The sequence below is a fragment of the Corvus brachyrhynchos genome, unplaced genomic scaffold, assembly GCF_000691975.1.
Source record: "Corvus brachyrhynchos isolate BGI_N302 unplaced genomic scaffold, ASM69197v1 scaffold49, whole genome shotgun sequence".
NCBI classification, from domain to species: domain Eukaryota; kingdom Metazoa; phylum Chordata; class Aves; order Passeriformes; family Corvidae; genus Corvus; species Corvus brachyrhynchos.
Window position 1 is genome coordinate 735,999 of NW_008240029.1, and position 9,443 is coordinate 745,441.

Sequence of the window (9,443 nt, forward strand, 5' to 3'; positions counted from 1 at the left end):
AATGCTTTTATTCCCTCACTCCCACCTCTTTGCTCTAACACAGTTAACAAGGAAAAATGTGGTGGGGCTGGAGGTGAAATTGGAGGAGGGGAATGGATGAACAGGGGCTATTCCCTCCCCTTTTCCCTGTCACAAATGTCTCCTGTTCTTGACATTTCCTAAAAATGTAAATGATCAAAAAACAAGGGCAGGGGGAGAGAGGAGGGAAATCCCATTGAAACTGAAGCAACTGAATTCATATTTCCACAGCAAAAAAATAAAAACCCCCTTGTTTAATTTTCGTCGTGTGGCTGCAACTTAGAAGTACACTGACATGCCAAAGAGGAGGCCTCAAGGGTAATAAAGCCATCAGGATATTGTAACTACTGCACACATGCACGTACGAGTCCTTACATTAACCTCCGGGAGAGGCTGTGCAGCTGAAGCAGGATCTCCTGTGCCTGGGCTCAGTTTTACTACTGCTCCTGGGATGAGAGGAGGATCAGTCCTCAAAACACACACTTCAGGGAAACCAGTATTTGTCAAACAGTCCAAAAATAAATGAGATACCTGTCTGTCCTTTTAACCCTCTCCATCTCCTCCCGTATCACCTAGGGAGGTGTAGGTGGGAAATCTTTCCTTTCCTCCTTTGCCTGCAACAGTTGCCACTCCAGTAAGAGAAAAAGTGCTCAGACTTCACTGTGCTGAACAGATCATTTTATTCTGGTATGCACAGTATGTACCAAGCTTGAAATAGCACATTCCACTGCAAAGTCATCTAATGCAGCATGATTTTTCATTTAGTTGTTTCTTTGGTTCTTTTTACATTTATTTATCTTCTTTTGTAAATACATCATTTATGTGAAAGAAAGTGAAGCAGAACTGCAGAGCATGTTTAATGTCGTTATTCACTCTGTTTTCTGATATTGATGCCAAAGGTTTTATTTATAATATAGTGATCTTTTACCCTTCATATCATAAGTCAGTTCTCAAAAGCATTCTCATTGATTACAGACTTGACACATCTTCACTTTACTTTTTTTTTTAAAAATTCAGATAGTTTTGGAGATCTCTATCTAGATACACCAAAGTTGAAACTCATTAGTATTTTTAAGTACTTTAAAGAAATCTGATTTTACAGATTTTAAAACAATTCTCTGGACTTCACATGTCTGGGAGTAAAATTTAGCTGAAAATTTAGGGCACAACAATTTCTGCAGAACATTGCAATTAGACTTTTCAAGCTCTTTCCCCCCTTTAATTTCTACTTTTTCTTGTACATCTGTCTTAGAAAACTACAACTCTCTTACCATTCAAAATGAAGTGAAAAATATACAGAAATATGTCTGTTTCCTCTCCCAAAGAGAAAAAGGAAACAATGCAAAACAAAGTCCCATTCATGACGAAACATGAAAAAGAATTACGAATGGAAAGTGGACCAAGTTTTAAAATGACAAAGACTCAAAGAACGCATATGCATTTGTATATGTGTATGCATGCATTCCTTCAGTTATCTATTTATGGATTTTGCTGTTTAGACAGCTTTTTATGAGCAGAATTGAGGATCATTGACCGACTGCTTAACATAAGCTACTTGCCTCTCAAATTACTCTACACTGCCACTGTCCTGCCTGAGTTTTTCTGTCTAAGAAAACTGAGGTGAACTGAGAGTAAATATCTTTTGGTGATATATGTGAAATTATTTTTAAAAAGGTTTTTTTAACGCATCACCATCATTTTTAAGTAACCAGATAAAGACACTTAATGCAAGAACAGCGTACTTGTATAATGTACAGGCCTACATAACAAAACTTCCATTAGTTTAAAAAAAATCTCATTCTTCCCATGCACCATCATGTATTCAGGTCTTTGGCAAGTTTTTCTTTCCTGTCAGGCAGCTGGCAGTATCTGAACTGCTCAGGCAATTCCTAACAACTTGTAGCCTTTTAGAAGTCAGATCTTTTCAGTGTACCCAGTAAGATAAACAAAAGATAAACAACACTCCTCCCCATTGATTATAAAACATTTTGAAAGTGGTTTTGGTTTGTTTCCTTTATAGTTCCAGGTCAACTTGAAATGATGGCCCAGCCCTTTTTTTCCTTGCTATCTTTTGTGAATTCAAATTGAGGAAACCTAGAAGTTTGCTAAAGCAGACTTTGTGAGATGTTCTTCTGTACAAAAGGTAGACCCATAAAAAATCAGTCCCTTCATATTTCATTTATGTAAATGTAATGAACATGTGTTAGAACAGGTTATAGTAACTTAGGGCAGTATCAATCAACCAGGCAATGCTTTTATATAGGCCATGGGACATCAATGAAGTGAAAGTAGTGTATATGTTTATGTAGACTCTGTTTGATGTAATACTACAACTCATCTACCAATCTCCATCTCTGACCCTGACATTGCTTTAAAGAACACAAACAGATAAGAGTCAGGAGGTTAAAAACATTCATGATGTAAAGTTGTGTTTACTAAAGACTTTTGACAGTAATTTTTTGGTGTTCCAACTGTTGACTCCTAATTTGAACCACTTGTCAAAAGACACCACATGAATCCTAGGCAAGGGTTACTTTTTCTGCAAGATTTTCCCATTGGCTTCTCAATAATTCTTAGTCAATGACCTCACTTTGAATGATAAATAAAGTTTGGCATTTTTAAATTCTTTTTCTTTAAAGTCATATGGAGGGATTCATAGAAAGTAAAGTTTTGTATACATTTGGGTACAAGTGATCTTTATCCACTAATTACCAAAAATGCAAGTGACTTGCCAAATAATTTTCTACTGGGACTGCTTCTCTGGATATGTTTTAAAAAAACCCAAATAACCAGTGGCATAGCCTCAGTATCTTTTTTTAGGTAAGAAAATAATTCTGAATTTTAAGCTTAATATCCAAAACCACTATGATGCATGAACACACACACACCACATGCACACGGCATCAAGTATATGAAGAGAAACAGCTATGACAGAAATAAAAAAACCCCCTAGTTTCTTCTCTGCATTTATTCCATATCAAAAAATGCTTTATTTCAGGTGTGTGGATTATTGGGAATGTTAGTCAATTGATTGTACTTAGGTTATTAATGAATCATTTGATTCACACATTTGTTGACAGTTGTCACTTCGTGGCAGTGACATGTAAGCCATTTGGTATTATTTATGTATTCTGGTTGGATAAATATGACTTTTAGAATTAAATTTTGGATGCAGAGAAGATGTTCCAAGTTTGTGTTGCACTAACTTTTGGATGTAGACTGACTTTTGCTATTTTCCCCCAGCAATTAATTTTGCTAAAATGTGGAAAATAGTTTATGAATACCTAAAACTTAATCTGCAGAAACTCTAGTGAGAGGCTGTCTCATGGCAAGTCTAGCAAGGGAAGGCTTCTATGGACTTTCTGCATTAAATCATGGGTCATGAAAAAAACAGAGAAAAAAGTAGTTTATATCCTTGGTGGCACCCAAAGTGTCTGGGCACTGAGTAAAACACCTTGTTTGCAATGTTGTGCATACATAGACCAGCCAGAAAACTATTTTCTACAAACTGTTGCACTCTTCTGGCAAGAGAGGTTAAAGTCCTTTAGCTATCCTTCCATGCGGCAGCTGCGCTCTCAGTTTGCCTAGCTGGAGAAATAATACAGAAACCCTTTGACTTACTGTGGTATGACAAAGCTGAAAGCATGTTGTGGAGTATGAGTTCCTGTGTGGACAGTTAATATAAAAAAAGCTTCTGCTTCACTGCTTCTGCTGTAGTCAGCATTACTAAACTCAGGTACGGGTATTTCTATGACCAACCATGGAAATAAAGGCTTTTCAGTGCCTACCACAGTGAGCTATAGCTTAGAAGGGACTTTGAAAAATGTAAATTACCCCCTTAGTGCTGGCTCCAGGCATCTAAACCAGGATAAGCTGTTTAAATCTCTTTGTATTCTTCAGCCACTGTGTCTCTCGGAGCCCAGAAACAGAAAAGAACACCACTAACCATGTGATATGCCCTTTACTGCAGTCCCTGAGGGCTGTAGGCACTGATGGAGTGAGACTCCAGTGCTCACCACCATTAGGTTTACTTGCTGAAGTTGTTGCTATCTCATGCTGATAAAGGAAAAGGTAAATTCCCCAGAGATTTAATCTGAAAGCAATTTAAACATAATAGGACTTTCAAATACATATTAAAGCATCTCATGTGAAGTTTGAGACAGTAACAAAAGACTACCACTTACTTTAATGTCTGGGTCTGTCACAGGGGTTAAATGCCAGGATTCACATGAAGCTTCCCTTTCTCCCTGAACTAATAACAATAATACATGGCTTTCTAGGCACAAGCATTTCCACATGTAGTAGGGAGAAGAGTAGGCAGTTCTAACTGAGAAAAAGGGTGATCCAGACCCAGACCAGGGCCTTCATAGTCACAACCAGTCGCAAAAATTAGAGGAAAAGTGCCCAGAGGACAACAGCCAGCAATACTTCATTTATATTGGATTCTACCTTATTAAGTGCAACAGCAGATATTCTCTTTGACAGTAGATAGACTGGATGTTGAAAGAAACTTACTGCTAACCCAAAACTGGAGGAGCTCCTGATGTTTCAAATTCCTGATCTTTTCTGGTGAGGTTTTACAGAGATTTTTAACCTCCATGCATGTATTTGGCTCTTAATACTTGAATCTAAAGTGCCATTCATTAATCTTTTTATCTTTTTTAAAATGCTAATAAAAATAGGAATAGTCATAGGATCCAGACCAGAGTAAGTCAAGAGGTCTGTTTTCTCTGGTCGTCTGTCCCATAAGTGGAAAGCCAAAGCTGGGGTACAAACATGCCAGAACTGTGCTTGCTACATGAACAGGGCCTGGGTTGCAGGCAGAGCAGAAGACAGCAGACTGGAATACTTAGCAAGAGAGCAAGAGGGTTGTTACTGACAGCAAAGTAATAAATGTTGTTAAAACAGGAGGACACATTTCTCTCTATCAATTAAAATTGTTTTTCACATTTAGGTTATTCAATTTGCACTGGTTCTTACAAAAATAAAAAGTTTGCCCAGCTGCTTTTGTCAGGAAATCTGTCCTTGCCTTTTGTCCTGGGGCATTTCTAATTTCAGCAGTATTATTTGTATTAATAATTATTATTATTATACTGTTGACAGTAATACCAAGAGTACTTTTTTCAGGTTTCAGAGCCTCTACTCTTTTCTCAGAGGTCAAGACACTAGACTCTGGGACTTCAGTCAGTTCTAGAAAGCCTGAGGTTTGCACAGAGAGCTGAAACCAGGTAAGCTGCTGCTGGGAATCAGGTTTGCCTGAGCTTTAGTGTCTGATAGTGTCATGGTTTGACACTGGCCAAATGCCAGACACTCACGAAAGTTGCTCAGAGGAAAGAAAAAATTAACAAAGGGTTCATGAATTGAGATAACACTCCAAGGGCAAAACAGGCTTGACTTAGATGTATAAAGTGAATTTATTACTAACAAAATCAGAGGAGGATAACAAGAAGTAAAATAAGCCCTTAAAAACACCTTTTCTTCCCCCAGCCCCTCCCTCCTTCCCACTGACAGTACAGGGAGACAGGGCATGGGGGTTTTTTGGTCAGTTCGTCACCCGAGATCTTCTGCTGCTGCTCAGGGAGAGGAGTCCTTCCCCTTTGAGACCGTGGAGTCCCTCCCACAGGAGACAGTTCTCTGTGAACTTCTCCAGCGTGGCTCCAATCTCACAAGCAGCAGTCTCCCCAAAACTGCTGCAGTGTGAGTCCCTGCCACGGGCAAACAGTCCTCCCAAAACTGCTGTGGCGTGGGTCACTCTTCACGGGGTGCAGTTCCCCCAGCCTGGAAGCAAGGGCCCCCTCTCTCCACTGGGTCTTCCACTGGATCACAGTCTCCTCCAGGCATCCACACACTCCGGTGTGAGCACCTCCCCCACGGGCTGCGGGTGGATCTCTGCATCCCCCATGGCATGCAGAGGAATCTCAACTCTAGCTCCTGGAGCACCTCCTCCCCATCCTTCTTCATTGACCTTGGTGTCCCCATGTTGTTTCCCTCACATGTTCTCACCTCCTCCTCTTCTCTAGCTGGAATTAAAACTTCGTCCCTTTGTTTTGATTTTCTTCTTAAGTATGTTATCACAGAGGTGTTACCAGCCTCTCTAATTGGCCCAGCTTTGGCCAGTGGCATGTCCATCTTCAGAGCCATCAGGGATTGGCTCTGCCAGATGTGGTGGAAGCTTCTAGCAGCTTCTCACAGAAGCCACCTCTGTGACACCCCCGCTACCAAAAACCAGGCTGTGCAAAACCAACACAGATAGTTATCAAGTGTGAAAGCTTTTGATACTCACTGCTGCCTTAACCTAAAAGCATCTAGTATTTAAAATTCTTTGCAGGGGATCCACAGTGAGCTATTGAGAAGTTCACACTGTCCAGAGGATCAAAAATTCTCCGAAGAAGTTAGACTCTGCTTGGGAGCCCTGAACTTTTTGGTGTGAGTGGGGCAGAGCTTACTTTCTGTGGGAAGAGGTAGGAGAACAGCATAAAGACAAAGTAAGTGTGTGGCACAACACCCTCAGTTAGATGGGTCACCCCGTGCGACACCTACTCTTTACTGAATACAGCTCAACAAGCGTTTTACAGAAAACTGAAGCTTCTAGCTGTACTGGTGAGCAGTTTTAGGGCTCCTTGAAGGACAACTAGAGATGTGAAGGGGTTAATCCAACTTGTTATTATATCAAAATCACACTGGAGATAAGATTGAATGTCGCATGAATATTTGCCTACCTACTGTATAAATAATCTCTGCCATCAAACACAAAGATCACGCAGAGTTGTTGGATTAAAAAAAAAAAATCAATTTAATTAATGTAGAATGAAACAAAGCAAAAAGCTAAGATTAGACTGTTAAAGCATATTGTTACAGATGAAAGCAGAGTGCCTCTATTTACAAATAAGATTTGACTACCTGTGGTAAATCACTGTGATTTTGCCTTCCATAACAAAGTCACATGGAAGAAAATGAAACTTCTAGTGAGCCATAGCTTGGTGATGATGGAGCAGTTGCAAAAACTAAGATAGACACAGAGAGGAATTATTATATGTGTCAAAAGATTTTCTCTTGAGAAATCTGATTAATCAAGCTGTTTTAGAATATGGATAACTATAAAAGTAGGACTTAAATTTTATTTTTGTTGCTGCTGTTATTACAATCAATGACTGGGTGACCATGAAATGGTCAACATAACAAAAATAAACAACCCCCTCAGCACCTCCTTCTTTATAATGTTATTTTCTACATTTTCATGTATAGTACATTTCCACTATGATTTGATATTTTTCTCAAAGATATCCATCTTGTGTAAAAACCTGTTTTACAGATTTATTAAGTATATGCAAAAAAAGGACACGTTTTAAATATGAAGTTCAAGATTTATTTTCCTTTAACTCACTGATTTTGATTTCTGAGAAACCGTAATAGCCAACAGACATTTTAGGTGTCATAAGTCTGCTATAGTGTTTTTGCTTCTCTTATTCATCTCTTCTCCAAATATGGTTATCATAGACTTTTCATTTTGCTGGTCTTACACAAGGAATTTGCTCTGTGATTTGTTTTCTTTAATCAATTTTTATCATCTCCCAGCTGTGGCCAAAAAAACCCATCTGCTACTGAATATACTAGTAAAGGTCAGGATACACTGTTGATTTGCATGCTTGCATCATAACCTTTGTGGTATAATTGCCAATCCTACAGTCTTAGTGAACTTTTTCTCAGCTACCCAGAGGCATTCAGGATGCCATACTTCTTTCTCCACCATTCCAGTTCCACCCCTTCTTTCTTCCTTCTAGCACAGTTATAATTTTAACACATATCCACATTAGCATGTGTTGCGAATAAATCTTTTGATTACAATTGCAAGCCTTCCATCTAATTGCAATGTCTTCCCTCTTGTGGTGGCAAAGCTTCTTGCTGTTGCTGAGCTATGGTTTGTGCAGGTTTCGGGGCTTTGTGTGTTTCTTTTTCTTTGAGAGGAGTAACAAACACTAAAACATCCATGACCTTTGTTTGAATACTCTCACACAACACCAATTTGATTTAAGTGCATGCCGTATGATGCAATGAATTGCTTGTGCTCTCTCAGCTGGGAAGTATACTTTGAAACCGATTTTACCTGGGCATCTCGTAAGTGCTATTTTTTTGGATTCAGTTCCTTTCCGAGTAAATTTGTCAGCAATCCTGCACATACTTTCTTTCCTATATTTGAATTCACATCAGCTTTCCATACTATAAAATGGAAATATTCCATTTCTAGGAAGAGAACCTTCTTTTCCCCTATCATTGCTGGCACTTCCTCTTTAGGAGAAGATCTAAGCTTTAGGAGGGTTATGGTATCTGCTTGTCGAAGAAGGGACAAACCTGCAATAATATGAAGAGCTGAAAGCAGAAGACAGTTATAGTAGGACATGTAGAGCACGGAAAGGCCAAAAGTATGAAGTAGAGGACAACAAAAGGGTTCAAAATGGCAGCAACAGTAAGAAGCAGAAAAGATATGGAGGATATTTGTCCCCTTTCTTCTTTCCATTTCTGCTATAAAAAGGAAGAAAAACAGGAAAAAAAACCTCCCACAAACCTGCCAAGAAATGAAAAACCACAGATGGAGGACAGTGAGTGACAGAACAATTATGCAAGTTCAATCTTACTTTTAACAAAAGCTTAGGCAAAGTGGAGCTACTTTGACAGGTAACACTTAAAAGCACTGACTTCATAGTAAGCCTAGAGACAATGGTTACTGCCTTGTGAGTTAGGACATTTGGTTTCAAGCTCCTATCTCAGGTGAGTAGGGGATTTGAAATGCAGTCTGTACTTCCCAGAGTTTTATCCTGTGGGCTGCTGGAATTAAAATCAGATAGATATAACTCTTATCTCACTGCTGTCTGCTGCCCATCTCCATGCACATGTACCATTTCAGGTTGGAGGGGTGGGCTGTTGTGAGTGCTGTGAAGCCACATGTATGAGTAGACCCAAGAGACTGGCAACTGTCAAGCTCTACAGGATTTGCGTGCCTATTGGGACTGACTGCACTGTTAAGCACCATTTAATTGCATAGGAGCATTAGGTACCTACGCAGTAGCACAAAAGCCTGAGCAAGGTTTGGGCAGGGTGAGGGTGGGCAGCTCAGGTCTACAAACTAAAGGAGGTGGTAAGAGCTGTGCCTAGTTCAAGTTTTTGGCAACATTTGAAAATGTTACCCAATTGCTTCAACTGGTCTAACTTTTCTAGGCGCTGCTAGGCTCAGTGTTTGTTCATTTTTTTCTTATAAGTTGGAAATATTGAGGAATGAGCTATTTTAATAGGCATGGTGGAATGCATCAACAGATGGAGCTAAGGGAGACTTTTGTGCTTGTACATCTTATAGTACAAAACACAACCAAGTACAGGTCAGCGACACTGTTGTGTGATTTATTACTCAGGGTCTTGTCCATAGCAGGAAT